Raw genomic sequence first — 16,766 nt, forward strand, 5'->3', positions numbered from 1 at the left:
CTCTCGTGTGTTGGTCCTTGAATTGAACAAGAACTCCCAACATTGTGTCTTTATAGCCTATCTTTGCTTCCTTTTTACTCTTCAAGGCATTCACAACCTATATGCATAAAAGAACACCAAATACACAATATAAGACATAAACCATGATAAAAAAATAATGCTTTCAATGCATGTAAAACATATAAAAAAATATGTCTACTCAAGCACTTATCAATACATATATAACTATTGAATACTTCAAAAAGATGAATCAAAACTCATCAATGTATTAGATTGTATGGTTACTTATATAAGTTTTATATTTATGGTTTTCTTTATATTAATAAATATTTGAAATTTTTTTTAAGTTTTTTTATATGTTATTTTATAGAGCTTTATGTTGAGTTATTTTTTTATGTTTTTTTATGGGTGTATTTGGTATTAAATAATTTTGAAAAAAAATTCATTGGCGTGTTAACATGGGGGATCCCAAAGGATCCCACGGGGACGTACGTTTCCTGTGCACGAAGACGGCCCAAGAGGATTCAGCGATAGAGACTCCCGATCCTCACTCCATCCCCTTACCGACCATATTGCATGGGACAATATCCCGGAAAAACTCAACCTCTTATATATATATATATATATACTTCAAACATACATGCCTATAATTTAAATCTTAAAGCAAGACTTTATTAAGCGAGTGAACTTGGATTATTTATTCATTGCGTACATGCAATGTATATATATAGTTCAACACTGGTCCTGGCAGGAGATGCATAGAGGACTAGACTTGAAGAGAGCACTAAGTACAACACATCTTTTGACAGCTGGAATCACCACATTCTGTTCATTTTGCAACCAATATATCAACCATGTATGCATAACTCAAAAATTTATTAGCAGTCAAACTTTTTGCTACAATATATACATTAAATGGAAGTAATTTTGGAAAAAACATTATTATTAAAACTCAAAATAATTTCAAATCATTTTGGATAAAACAATCGATTAGGTAGACTCACAAAATTCAAGACACACTAAACTGTTATATTAGTATTTTCTTATGTCAAAATTAAAACCTTCAAGTAATGAAGCTATACATAACATATCCTATATTTGAAATATATATATATATATATATAAAGTACTAAGAAAAATATGATTAAAAATGATCAAGGTGATTAATTATGAAAACAAATTATAGGATTTAGTATAAGAAAGACAATGAGTTCAGTTAAGTGGCATTTGGTTGAATGTAATTCTAAATGTAGTGGATTTCCAATTACAATCTAACTGGAAATGCTTGGTTTTAAACTACAGTATAGTTAAATCTTGTGTTTGGTTGAGTATAACCGGAATTATTGCATTATAAGAGTTTTTGTTTGTTTGGAAAGATTTGTAAATCTGGAATTGGAAAACACATGTTTATAAGTGTATGTATATGTGCGTATATATGCATATCTATTTACATGTATATCAGTATATATATAGATATATATATCTATATAAGTATATGTTTATGTGTGTATATATGAATCTATGCATATATACATATATGTATATGAGTGTGTATATATATATATAAACATACTATGTATATGTATATGTATACATGTGTATATATGTATATGTATGTATGTATGTATATGTAAACATACCTATGTATGTTTATATAAAATATATATATATATGTGTATATATACAAATGCATATGCATATCCATATCCATGTGTATATCTATATATTTCTATATGTGTATACATATATGTGTATATATATGCATATACATCAATATATATATATGTGTGTGTGTATATGCATATACATCAATATATATATATATATATATGTGTGTGTGTGTGTGTATATGTATATATACACATATATATACATCACCTAAGGATTTTCAACTCCTAGGATTTTGACTTACGCCCAATTTGGGCAGTAAAAACCAAACCTCTCATTGAATGTGATTTTGAATTACATGAGTTTTTAGAATCACGTGAATCAAAGCGGTGGATTTCTAAAAAGCCGAGTAACTCAAGTTACATGTAACTCAAATTCCTCTAAACAAACACTACTTCTCACTAATGCATTTGCCATTCTTAGAATACTCTATGATAGGCATGCCACTGAGAAAGACTGTCTTTGTTGTTGTAGTATTAGTATCATTCATTGTTGTTGGAAATGAGGCATTGATTTCCATTGAAAATGAAGCCATTAAAAGTACTAAAATGAACACCATGACACTCAAACCACTCAACTTCACCATCTTAGCCTTAATTTGTGTGAGAGAGAGCATGAAGAAGATGAAGATGTTGTGTTGCCTAAGTCTTGAGAGTAGCTATTTATAAACTTAAATATTAATTATATGTATCATTGAGTTATGACACTAAATCATTATTTTTGGAGAGATATTGAGAAATATGGTGATTAATATTATTAATATTGGTTAAAAAATTCCAATTAATCTAGAAATTTATTTAATTGGCTGATTTTGGTTAAATCCGATATTAGAAATGGGGTTAATTTTCATATTGCTTTTTAACATTTTCTCTTTTCCAAAATTTTTTTTGATTTTTCATAATTATATATAACTCTTAGAAATCCTTTAGATTAGCAAAATTTGTGAGAGAGAATATTTTAGAAATACTTGTTGGTTTGAAATTTTATTCCCCAAAAAGTACTCTTATCATTTGAAAATTTGACATTTTAATTTGTTTAATTGTACAAATTAATCTTAAAAAAAAAAGGTAACTTGATCCCCTCCGGCTTGTGAATGCATTTCTATTCTTTGCTATCACAAACCAATTTTTATTTATATCCTACTTGATATTTTTAAGTGCTTGTCTAACGTATTTTTACATTATTTTATTAGAATAAATACATGTATAAAATATTTATAGATTTTATCATAGACAAGATTTTGTTGATTTGAAAAATCTTATATATATATTATAACACATGATCTACTTTCTATATTTTTGAATATTTTGATATATCCCAATGGGATATCCCATAACATATGTTAAATATTATTTAACAAATATTCTTTGCATATTTTTAACTATGTGATTGCATATTTTTAGCCTTGTAATCTTCAAAGAATATTCTCACTTTCTTTTTTAATACAGAAGAATTGTATAAATATCATTGTAATCTTTTACTAATGCTCAATGCAAAAAATACTGAGTTTTTTTAATATATGCGTGTGCATTTATTCGCATGTGCACACTTGAACTTTATCCCACCTATATCCATTAAAAGCAAAAAATAAATAGAAAAATTAGAAATAATGAAATAATCATCATTTAGTTATATTACTATATCATAAGTTAAAATTTAACTTATGAATTTTTGTATAAAAAAAATATGATATCATGCACGCTCTCATGAACTCACTCTATTTCACCATGGATAGGACCTTCCCCGTTGGCTTATGAAGTGGATAAATGGTTTCAAATTGTAACTTTCTAGGTTCCTTTTCTTTCTTCCTTTATTAGTTTACTTTGTCTAGCTTTGTCTAGTTTTTTTCTATTTATAGTCTTTTTTTCCTGTGTTCTTATTTCTCTTTTTCTTTCAATAAATCGGCTTTTGAGTTCTTTTTATAGAAAAAATAATAATAATAATGGTAACGAATAAAATTTCATTTGTACAATGAACATATTAAATATTTTTAAGGTGTATAAATAGAAATAAATACTAGGGGAGTAGAATAGACACTACAAGAAAAAATGTTATTTGCGACACATATATTTGCGACACATAAATGTTTTCAGCAGATTTCATGACACAAATTGCAAACCATTTGTGACAAAAAACAAAAAACGTTGCGATTTAACTAAATTGTGTTGCATAAAAATGACCATCCAAGAATGTCGCCAATTTTGTCGCAAAAGTTTTTGCACCTACCATGTAATGGTTTGCGACACAGATTGCGACACATTATTTGCAACGATCTGTTGGCGTCACAAACTTTGTCGCAAATGTTGGTACTTGACATGCAATTGGTTTGCGACACAAATTGCGACACATTATTTGCAATGATTTGTTGGTGTCGCAAACTGTGTCGCAAAATTTGAATCCGTTGGGTTGAACTTATTATCAATTTTAATAAGGGTATTTCTCAAATCTCTATTCAAAAAAATAATAATAATAATAATAAATAAATAATAATAATAACTTTTTTTTATCAAAATAGGGGATCCATTAGTGTATATATGGCACATAAGCAAATAGAAATTTATTTTTAAAAATTATAAAAACTATATTTTGTTATAATTAGGTTAATGTTAAAAAATTATTAAAAAAATAAAAAATGTTTTGAATTATTATTTTGTAAAATCTCAATAAAAAATAATATTGAAAAAAAATGTTGTTGAAGAAATGATATCAAACCAAAAAATTTATAGCCTAGTGGCACTTAACCTTATTGTGGAAAACGATGATGAGTTCAAGACTCATTTGAAAAAATAATGGTAATGATTGTAGATTGTGGGTGCACATGATTAATTCCCAGCCCATGTTCATACTCTTGATATATATAGTGTTTGTTGTTTTTATATAAAAAAATTGTCAAAATCTTATTCTGTATTTTTTTAAATTATTTTATTTTATTTTTTTATCCATCAACTATTCGGATTTCACAATGGAGACTCTACAAATGAAACCCTTCCTACTGCATTTAATGTAACTAGGCATTTCCCCCCGGCTTTGCATCGGTGATTTTAAAATTTTGTGAGGAGTTTTGAAGCAATATCATATATAAAATAATATAATTAAACAACTCGAAAACTATTTTTATACCTTGGATTTCAAAAAGTCTCATGGGACATTTATTATATAAATAATTAGGTGTAATTAATGTTTTTTTCAATTATTAATATTATAAGTAATATAAATAAAAATTTAAATATTATTAAAAAAAATTAAATTGTTCCTTGAAATGCTTTCGGAGTAGATTATACATCTACTTTAATAGTATGTATAGATTAAAGGTTAATTATTATTTAATTAATATTTTACATAATTTTAAGAGATTTGTTTAAAATAACATTTTTATTTTTATCTCTATATATCTCAAAATTCTTCTGGTGTATATTTTCAATAAAACCAAATACCATGTAGAATAAAAATTTTAATATGTAAAAAAATTAAACCGGATATATATATATATATATGAATTTAACAAAAAATTAATTTAAAAAAATATTTATAGAATGGAGAGCATTCCACCCTTATCGGATCGGCTAAACAACCGGGTTCGGATCTAAAACCGCAACAAAAAAAAACCCGAATCCGTTAAAAATCCAAAGAAGATACGCTCGGTTCTCACTTCTCTGCCTCGTCATAGCTACCGCCCAATCTAGGGTTCCGGCGATTACCTCCTCTAGGGTTTCATTGTTTCTTCCATCGATGAATACCCACGCTGTTCCCCCTTCTCGCTGCTCGCGTCGTGTTGCGCCCTCCGCTTTGTCGAAGAAGCCTCTCGCTTCGTCGGAGAACGGCGCCGTTGCTGTCAAGCCTTCGTCCCCTAACCAAGCCCAGTGAGATTCTTTCCTTATTCCTTATTCATTGGTCCTTTTTGTTCTTTTATCTCTCTGGTTTTGATTAATTGATGTGTAATTGTGTTGGAATATGGGGGGTAGTTGGGAGAAAACGGTGAGGAAGCTTAGGCTTTCGAAAGCGCTGATGATTCCCGAGGCGACGACAGTATCTGATGCTTGCCGGAGGATGGCCGCGCGACGGGTCGATGCTGTTCTATTGACTGATGCGAATGGGCTTCTCTCAGGCATTGTCACTGATAAAGTTTGTATCTCGATTCGTTTTATCTTGGGGTGCCGGATTTTGGGTGTTTTTAGTTTTTGATTGTGGGTTTTTTTCTTATTGGATAGGATATTGCTGTGACGGTGATAGCTGAAGGTTTGAGGACGGAGTAGACTATTGTTTCGAAGATCATGATGAGGAACCCAGTGTTTGTGATGGCGAATACTTTGGCTATTGAAGCATTGCAGAAGATGGTACAAGGTGCACTCTCTTATTTACTTGCTTTAGTACAAAGCTATATCCTTTTTGCGGTGCTACAGAGTTAAGTACTGTTTGCTTTGGTTTCGTATTTAATGGGCTTTGTATGTTCTATAGTAATTTGCAGTTATACTTGACCCACTTGTTCGAACTTTTTTTTTGTTTTCTGTCTTGTGATATTTCACTTGATCTATGACATGAAAGTTTAGGCATCTTCCTGTTGTTGATAATGGTGAAGTTATCGCCATGTTAGATATCACAAAATGCCTTTACGATGCTATAGCAAGAATGGGAGAAGGCTGCAGAGCAGGGCAGTGCTATTGCGGCAGCTGTTGAAGGTGTTGAACATCAGTGGGGAAACAATTTTTCAGGTTCATTTCCTATAAACTTTTGCATGGATTAGAGTTTTCTTTGATGGTGTGTGTTAGTGCTGTTTATGGAGTGTATTCTGCTATCTCTTGTTATGCTAACTCTTTCATGTCTTATAACATGCAACTAAATAGAGAATAGTGTGAATTTCTTTGGTATTATATGCAACTACCAAGAATTGAGTAATAATATCTACTTTTTCTCTTGAAATGTATCTGTGTGATGAAGGTAGTGCAGTTTCAAGTCTAATGCCTTTTCACAACATGTGAGATTTTATTTTGTCACTCATGGAATCGTCTTTGGATTATGTTATGGCCATATTTTAGTTCCTTTTTTTCTCAGATATAATCTTGAGGTTTTAAGGTGGAATTTTCTTTTATTCCCCACTTCATTAGGTGGGCATATTCTCACCTTTTGAATGGATTTATTAAAATTTGTAGTGATAAAGGTAGGAGTTATTCTTTGAAGTTTGAATGGCAGAAAATTGAGAAACTAAAAGTTTTCAGACAAGTTTCTTGTGAATTTCAGTTTGCTTCTCTCATACTGGTACATAAGCCGCGTATTCATTTCCATAGAAGAGATTGCAGCAAACACTTTAATATGAGAACATGGGCTTCATGTTTACTGAATTACAAAATTATGATCTACAAGAAAGTTGATTTTAGATTAATGATTAAAAACCACAAAGTCCTGTATTCTAACTAGCTTTAGATATATTTTCTGATCACTTAACAGATGGGTATAAACTTAGACAATGAAAGCTTTTTTTTTTAATCTAAATTAGTTACATTTTCACATGTAGAATGTTTGATGCTACCAATCTGAGCTTTATTTACATTTTATAACTCATCAATTTTTTATTACAGCTCCATATGCATTCATAGAAACTCTTCGAGAACCGGATGTTTAAACCTTCATTGGCAACTATCCTGACAGAAAGCACAAAGTATGGCTGTTGCTGTTTCTGAAAACATCTGTTTTTATATTTCTTGTGTCATTTTTTATTGGGAAATCTCCAAATTTTCAATTATATTTCTTTACAGAGTTTTAATAATATCACCTTCAGACCCTGTATATGTTGCCGCTAAAAAAGATGCGAGAATATCGGGTCAATTATATGGTTGTTGTGACGGCAAACAAGCCTCAAGGGATACTCACGTAAGCTCTTGATGTTATTGGTGCTTTTATGTCTTTTGTGCTTTGATTTAATATACTGTTATTATTGTTTCGTGAGTCTACTTGGTATTGCTGATTTCTCAAACTTATCTGCAGTTCGAAAGATATCCTCATGCGAGTAGTTGCTCAGAATCTTTCCCCTGAACTAACTCTGGTTGAGAAGGTTTCTATCTAAACTCACTTTGCGAGATTAATACATGCTGCTTCAATTTTATCTCTAAATGTGGTTTATCCTTATACGGGTAGAGTTATTGATTCAATATCATATGGTTCCTTGAATATTTTTATGTATTATTAATTTCTCAAGGTAATGACTTCAAACCCTGAATGTGCATCAACGGAAACAACAATTCTTGATGCGCTGCATATAATGCATGATGGAAAATTCTTGTATCTCCCTGTTCTAGACAAAGGTAAGCAATGTTTTTTTTGGTGAGCTGATATTTCTTTGTCTGTTCAAACTTAATATATATTCTTTTTCAGATGGTTGCGTTGTTGCTTGTGTTGATGTTTTACAAATTACTCATGCTGCAATCTCCATGGTATGTTAGCTGCTTGAGATGCACTTGTTGAACTTCAAATTATTGTAAATGTTCAGTTCCTGAAATACCTTTCCCAGTACTTGTGGTTTTTTTCCCTGTTTTGTTAGAATGTCTCAATAGTTGCTTTTCTGATTATTATTTCTTACATTTTTGTAAAGGTTGACGGAGGTTCTGGGGCTGCAAATGACATGGCGAACACAATAATGCAAAAGTTTTGGGATTCTGCCCTTGCCTTGGATCCAGCTGATGAAGAGTTTGATACCAATAGGTCTTTTTCTTTGCAGTTTTCATCATTTTCATGATTTTCCAATCTGCTATTCAAGTATCTAAAGCCAATATTTTCTTTTCAGTGAAATGTCTGCTCTTTTGCAATTGGAATATGCTGAAACTGGGAAGTCTATCTATCCCCCGCTTGGTCTTGGAAACTCTTTTTCTTTCAAACTTGAAGATCAAAAGGGTTATGTGCATAGATTTAATTCAGGTATATTACGATTCATAGAATTTCATCAAGTATTGAATGCCAATGCTACAATATGCATGCTTCAGATGTTCAAGTTTGACTTGCATCTATCTGACTGCAGGTACGGAGAATTTAGGCGAGCTTGTATCAACTGTCACGCAGAGAATTGGACCTGCTATAGACTCTGAAACTGTTCAACTTTTGGTAAAGTAACAAATTCTCTTAACTGGTGATGCCATCCCCACTTCTTAATTTTGATGTTTACTTGTACAGTATGAAGATGATGAAGGCGATAAGTCTTGTTGGCTATAGATAGTGATCTTGTTGCAGCTGTGAATCATGCCAGAATAGCTGGATGGAAGGTAAAAACTACGCTTTTTGTTTCTATCGGGAACCTCATCTTTCTTCAATTCAAAAGATAATATTCTGCATGTATAAACTTAACCATAATTCAGGTATGCATTTAATACATGCCATAATCTCACTTAAAACATGCATTCAAAGCTTATTGCATTGACAATGAATAAGATTAGCAAGGTTTTATTTTTTAAAAGGTTATATTCAAATTTTATTATTGTAAGAAAGTGCATTCAAGACTAAATCAGATTTGATAAAGAGTTTTAAATATTAACATAACAAGATCATGAGCTGAGATTCCCTTAAACAGTGCAAACAGTTGAAAGCACCTGAGCAAGTAAGATGATAGGCATCTTGTTTAACTAGAGCTCCCCGTAATTAGACTATGGTTGCAATATGAACTTGACTGAGCTCCATTATTTGAAGATGTAGATACATACTGGACGTCACTCGGGTTTTAATTTTTCCGGGATAATCAAGTTGAAGAGGTATAATTGTAGAAATCTCTTAAAAACCTATACAATTCTATCGCTTTTTGTATAATAGCGAGATATGATGTCCAACCTTTTTTTCAAACGATTCGCAAACATTTATAAAAATACAAAATCAAGAAAGCATGTTTACAATTTAGAAGGCACTCCAATAATGTGACGAGTTTGGTAGGTAGAAATAATGAAATACTAATAACAATAATGGTACTCCTTTTTTTATTTATAAATTTCAACATTAATTTTGTGCATATGCAAGTGACAAATCAATGAAATAATCATCTACCTTGATCATATAATTGAAATAATAATTGAAAAAAAAATAAGAAGAGAATAATATGGACTTTATTGGATAACAACATTGGACAACAGTTAGCCATTAGTGTTTCAAAAGTTGTAAGCACGTGTCATCTGGTTTACTCAATCTTTGCAAGCATTCCCTCTTTGTTTATTTGATACCCCCACCAGCATTCCATGTGCTTATGGCCCCAATACTCAAAAGGTCCTTTATATGAATTATATATTGTATGAGTTTTGGAGTTGAGAAATTTTTTTAGTTGATAAGGCTTTAATTTAGTTGATTTTCTTCATTTTTACTGAAAGTTTATATTTTGAATTGAAATAATTCATAAAGTTCAATGAAAGAGGAGGATATTTTTATGTTTTTATTATCTGCCATCTTTTAGTCAGATAATCTGTAAGATTTAGTAGCATGTTAGGAATGCAGGGCAAGTGAAAAGTTGTGCATAAAGGAAGTGACAGTGATCTTGGGAAATATGATGGTAGTGTTAGGTCTTCCCAAGGAGCCAAAGTTGAAGGAGGTGCAGAATTTCCGGTGCTTGTGAACTTAGGTCATGAATATTAATCTTGGTGATAGCGATGATTGAGACTAGGGAGGTTCAGTACAGCCTATACAGGGGCATTCTCTCAATGAAATTATTTTCTCATTTGTTAAATTTGGAGAACTTAGAACTGCCCTTGATGATTTACTTAGGGGCATCCCCCATCTCTTCAAAGTAAAGCATCAATCTTTAATAATCATATTCGTAAAAATATAAAAACTTCATAAAACTCGCTTCATTTTTGTCTTTTTGGCTTGTGGCTTGTGTGGAATGGGGATGTTGAAAAACCTTCTTTTTTTCTTCTTTTTCTTTTTTTCTTTTTGTTATTTTTTTGGCATGTGCTTTTTACATTGCTTGTTTTGTGATGTTACCCTGTAATATCTCGTGATTTCTTGTTGAAATTTTGACCATGGTTTAATATTCACGACCTATTGCTTCTTTGGACATATGTAGATATTTCCAATTGTAGATAAGCTTGAGATGGTTTTTTTATCTCACAAAGATCCATTCTTGTTTTTTTCCTTCTATTTTTGTTCAATACCTTTGTGTCTTATTGATTTTATTAAAATGATAAGATGGTTCACTTCCTTTTTTCAATCTAATAAATGGGATTGTATTAGACATCCCTTTCTAGAATCTCTCAACTTTCCTTCTCGATTATATCCTATTTTGATATCTAACCATAATGTATCCCCTTCTAAAACTATGTTGAGCAATAAACTAGTCACTCGGTTTTTTTCTTTTTATTAATAAATTTCTCCGTGAATGCATACTGATTATATCATGAGAGCTAATTATCAGTTCAATAGCCAGTCCTAGTGTGCTTTTAAGTTTACTTATTTTTTTAGTCAAAGGCCAATCTGGAAAATGTTCTATGGAAGTAGTCAATTCCAAGGGCTTAGTCATGCTTTATCATGCTATTCCCATTCTATTCATTCAATTATGTTAGGCTGTTTTGTCTTTTGATTTGTGGCTATGATGTATGCATTATTTCCCCAATCTGTTATTCTCCTTGGTTGCAATCTTTGATTGACAGGCATATTCATTTCGTAAAGTTCTTCCTCTACTTTCTGAGGATTACCATGCCTCATTTCATTCATCAGGGTTGTTATCCTGAGGTTTGTCATTTCACTGTTTTACTTCATCACCAATTTCACTCATTGTTATCAATCTCTATTCTTCTTCATTATATATATATTCTTATCAAACAATTTTCTTAATTTTGTGCAGTGATGGTAGAGACTGGATGGTTTTTTTACAGCTCCCTGGAATCACTAAAAATGGAATGGATTATCAGTATCATGGATGATGATGGATATTCTTCAAATATTATAATACAAAACAAGAAACTATCATTTTCTATGACTATTGTGCAATGGATTGGTGGCATAAGTTTACAGCAAATGTTTATTTATTCATTTATAGAAAAACTCAACTTACAATTTTTAATATAAGCTTGAGTTTGTTGTTAATTATTCAGAAAAATTTTTGATGTTGTCTAATTGTTTTTATATTTGCATAGTGGATTGTAAATTAGGCTTTAAAACAGGTTTGTGAAAATAGTTAAAAAATTATTATAAATAATCATGGTTATGAATAATTAATTTGCGACAAAATTTGCAACAATAAAATTGTGTTGCAGAATATCTCATCAAGATGTAACATAATTTGCGACACAATTTATAATAATCGTAATGTGTCTCAAATTTTGTTGCAAAACATCACACATTTGCAACATAATTTGCGACACAAAAAGTTTTGGGACAAATAAAATGGGTCACAAAATTTGTTGCAAAAAGACTCAATATTTGCAACACAATTTGTGACGCGTAAAGTTTTACGACAATCAAAATAAGTCGCAAAGAATGTTGCAAAAAGGCTCAAATAGTTGCAACATTTATTGCGACACAGAAATTGTGTCGTAATAAATTGTCGCATATCGTTGCAAATTGATTGGCAAATATTGTTTCAGAAGATTCATAAATTGCGATTAAATTTGCAACATTTTTATTTTGTGTCGTAAACTTTGCGACACAGTCTTCAAAAGTGTCGCAAATATTTGCGACATCTGAAACGCGACACATTTTATTGTGTTGCAGATTATGTTGCAAATTATGATCTGCGACACATTTTTGATTTTTTGTGTCGCAAAAATGTGTCGCAAATTGCCATTTTTGTTGTAGTGTTTGTAACCGTTGTTCTGACACATCCCAAGAATGGGAGAAGGAAATGGGAAAAGGTGTCTTTTCACATACTCAACGGTTGGATAAAACATCGTTTGAGATCTTTTAAATAGTCAAGTACAAGAATGGAAAAGATATAAAAAAAAATCTCTTCTCTGATCTCAATAATCTCGTTAGACGTACTGAACTCCGACATGTTTTTCTAATGGAAATTCCGACAAACATGGACCAACAAAAAATTCCATTAGTTATAGTCTAAAATTTTGTTGCTAGTATATAGTAATTTATGTTTACATTATTTAAAACAATAATATCTTTTACCCACATATTTATGATAGAAATTCCATCAATGAATTTTTACATGTTATTTGATGTCAATTTCTGTTAGACACTTTTGCCAACAAAGCATTTTGTTCGAAACTTGCACAAACAGAAAATTCCATTGAGAAAATTCCATTGATGATAGTATGAAATTCCACAAATAATATACAATAACTTACTTTTAAATTTTTTTAAAAAAATAATAATACTTCTACCAATGGAATCATGATGGAAATTCTGTTAGTAAACTCATCACAAAATCTATTAAGTAATATTGTCTTTCAATGATAGAATATTTCTGCTAATATTTCCAGTTTCATTGTAATGTTAATATCTTGTTGTTATATTTTAGAAAATAATAGTATTTTTTATTGAATTATTACCTACTTTTGGTTCCAAGTATTTTATGAGAAAATTTTTTATTCGTGATAATATAAAATCCCATCATAAATAACTTTTTTCCAACAAACATTGACCAACAAAACATTCCATTGGTTATAATCTAAAATTTGGTCGCTGATATATAACAATTTATTTTTACATGCTTAAAAACAATAATACCATTTACCCACATGTTTGCAATAGAGATTCCGCCAATGAATTGTTACATGTTATTTGATGTCAATTTCTGTTAGACACTTTTACGATCAGAGCATTTTGTTGGAAACTTAGGCTAATAGAAAATTTCATTGGTGATAGTATGAAATTCTACAAATAATATATAGTAAATTACTTTCAAATTTAAGAAAATAATAATACTTTCTACGAATGGAATCATGATGGAAATTCTATCAATAAATTTTTACATACCTTTTAATATAAAGTATATCAATTTTTATTCCCTGCACTTTCTAATGGAAACTTTCACTAATGAAAAATTCCACAAGTGATAGTCCCAAATTTCATTGCAAATATATTTTGTGATGCTAAATCCCTTTTGTCAAAAACTCATCACAAAATCTATTGATTACATTGTCTTTCATTGATGGAATATTTCTGTTGGAATTTCCTATTTTATTGTAGTGTTAATTTCCTTAGTTGTAAAATTTTAACTAATAAAATGGATGTGCCTTATGCAATTGTTGATGTTTATTGCTTTTCTTTGATATATTACAACTAATAATGAGAATGGGAGTAAGATTGATACAACTGAGAAAAAAAAGGAAGAGGCAATAGGAAAAAAATAATAATTCATGTATTCTAAAACTAGATTTAGAAGCCTTGCCGTTAGGGATGTGATGGGGTTGGCAGGGTTGGGGCACGCCGCTGCCGTCCCAGCCCCGGATAGGAATGAGGTGGGGCGGGTCGGGGCACACCTTTACCATCCTTGCCCCCCACCCCCCAACATCCCTTTTTATAAACCGCCCGCCCCGCCCTGACCTTTCACACATAGTTACAAATAAGTAACTAAAATTCCTAAAAATATTTTTAAAATAATTTTTTTATAAAACATATACGTATAAAAACAAGCTCGTAAGAAATTTATTGAAATTTTAAAAAAAAATCATTTACCCCCTACACTATATAATATTTATAATAAATTAAATTATTACTACACTATATAATATTTATAATAAGTTAAATTATTAGCTGGGCGGGGTGGGGTATAGAAAAACCAAACCACCCCCTCCCCCCACCACACACACACACCACAAAGCTGCCCCATTCGGAGCAGATCGGTCAGAAACCACGGGTCGTTTGGTTTTTGCCATCCTTACCTGCCATTGAGTCATTAACATGAAAAAGTCATTGAAAATCACAATCCTTCCGATCAACACAAAACCCTATTCAAACATTAATCCCTAACCAAATATTAAATTTGAGTGTTCTATTTTAAAATTCAGACATTGAGAAATACATTTATTACTGAGAACCCATTGTTTTTAATTTTTCTTTCAACCAAACACCACCTAACAACAATAAAAAAAAAATCCCGTATTGAGAAAAAATTCTAAATATTCAAAAAAAAAAAATATATATAAACTAATTTTTCATACGTAAAAATAGCTCTCTCTTTTTAAACTTTGCAACTTATGATCGTCAAAAACTTGCATAAGATTAAACAAAATATAACATTTTTTTTTATTGTGATTAATTTTGCAAGTCAAAAGAGACTGCTTGCAAGCACTCGATATCACAACCATTGATTTGGAATTTTTTTAAAAGAAATCCCGTGCAGCATGTAGGTGCACAAAATAATATTTAAAATGTTATAGGAGACATGAACACAAGCTTTACAACATAAACATTAAGCATGCTCAAAGCCAAACCAAAAGTGCAAAGAACAAGGGAAAAAAATTGTGTTAGAATCAGTTAAAAGAAAGGAGTTAAGAAAAGGATCTATATGTTCAATGACTGGGAAATCATTTCAACAGCTCTGCATGGTATCTCACATAGCACATAAGAAAGATAAAAAAGGTACATCAACCAAGCAGAGAGTACCGCCATCATTACTGTTGGAAATATAGTACCACATCGGTTGTGTAATAGAAGTGTTATGGGTTTATATATAGGTATAGAGGTTAAGCCACTAAGTCTTGAGACTTTTTGGTGTAAGACCCCTAAGCCAATATAGAACCCATATAGGGCCCACTAGTACCAAAAATATAAAATCTTAACATGGTATCAGAGAAATATAGTGGAGCCACCGATGTGATACAAGTCCATGTGTGTATGACCTCCATGTGTGTGTAGGACCTCTGAGACACAAGTAGTGTACAAGTCCATGTAAACAGACCTCTGGTGTACAAGTCTGTGCAAGTTCGACCGAGTTGAACTTGAGGGAGGGTGTTGGAAATATAGTACCACATCGGTTGTGTAATAGAAGTGTTATGGGTTTATATATAGGTATAGAGGTTAAGCCACTAAGTCTTGAGACTTTTTGGTGTAAGACCCCTAAGCCAATATAGAACCCATATAAGGCCCACTAGTACCAAAAATATAAAATCTTAACAATTACCTATTGTAATCAGCTTGTCTTCTTTATTCCAAGAAGAAAGATTATAAATCAAAGTGTCACAGGAGTTGTGGGACTTCATAATTTTCTCATCTCTGATATTCCATATTAGTAAACACTTATCCACTGATGCGCTTGCAAATACTCACCATCTGAGCGAAATGCTAATTCAACTATTGATACCCTGGCTCTCAAAATGATATGAATTTGCACGTCAAAAGGATGCTAAATATGTATCATAATATCAGTTAGAAATTTAATGATCAGGGTACCTGTGGCCATTGAAGCAATATAGGAGCTGGCCATAAAAACAATCCCATACTCTCACTGTTCTGTCATTGGAGCCACTGTAATTTGACAAGATCATACAAAAGCATCAAAGAAAAGATGAGGATTGATTATTCAAAATTATAGAATGAAATATCATTCAAAACAGTGCAGCATATGGAATAACTGAAGATGTGCTTAATGAATTAAGTTTTACACAAGCAATTGGAAAATTTTGTTGGTGCATAAACATCATGTGATAGAACCATATCAATCATCAAATCAAATTTCAGTCAATAACTTAACAGACATCTCAGCATCCAACACATAATTAAGACATGAAGGAAACACTAAGGCATAATTGAAAAAATACAGGAAGAAAAAAGAGGACATAGCGTACCTAACGAAATAACAGAACGACTTGTTAGGGTTGTTGGTACCTAGACCAGTAGGGCTCCATCTAATAATATTTACACTCTGAAAATGCAATTAAATAAATTATTCCAGTATAATCATACAAAATGACGAACAATGAAAAGAAAAAGCCCGAACCTCATTATGCATCAGATCACGCCGACTTTTGTCTTGCTCAAAGGTCCAAATTTGGAGAAAAAATTCATAGAAATTCTGAATTTCGGCCATTAGCCTAAACCCAAAAAACAAAAGACGAGACTACTATTATATAAATAGCTTTTGTTTCAAATATGATAACAGAAATCAGTGAAGAGGGAGGTTTAACATCTTTTGCATATGGAACAACAAGAAATCCTGGAATTACAGGTAAACTTTGATTTACTTC

At 31.2% G+C, this 16,766-nt stretch overlaps 1 pseudogene; it reads left to right on the top strand.

Moving 5' to 3' along the window:
* Window positions 1-5,640: 5,640 nt before the first annotated feature.
* Window positions 5,641-9,020, top strand: LOC120263206 (annotated as a pseudogene).
* Window positions 9,021-16,766: the final 7,746 nt, after the last annotated feature.

The sequence above is a fragment of the Dioscorea cayenensis genome, chromosome 6 (genome assembly GCF_009730915.1).
Source record: "Dioscorea cayenensis subsp. rotundata cultivar TDr96_F1 chromosome 6, TDr96_F1_v2_PseudoChromosome.rev07_lg8_w22 25.fasta, whole genome shotgun sequence".
Taxonomy (NCBI): domain Eukaryota; kingdom Viridiplantae; phylum Streptophyta; class Magnoliopsida; order Dioscoreales; family Dioscoreaceae; genus Dioscorea; species Dioscorea cayenensis.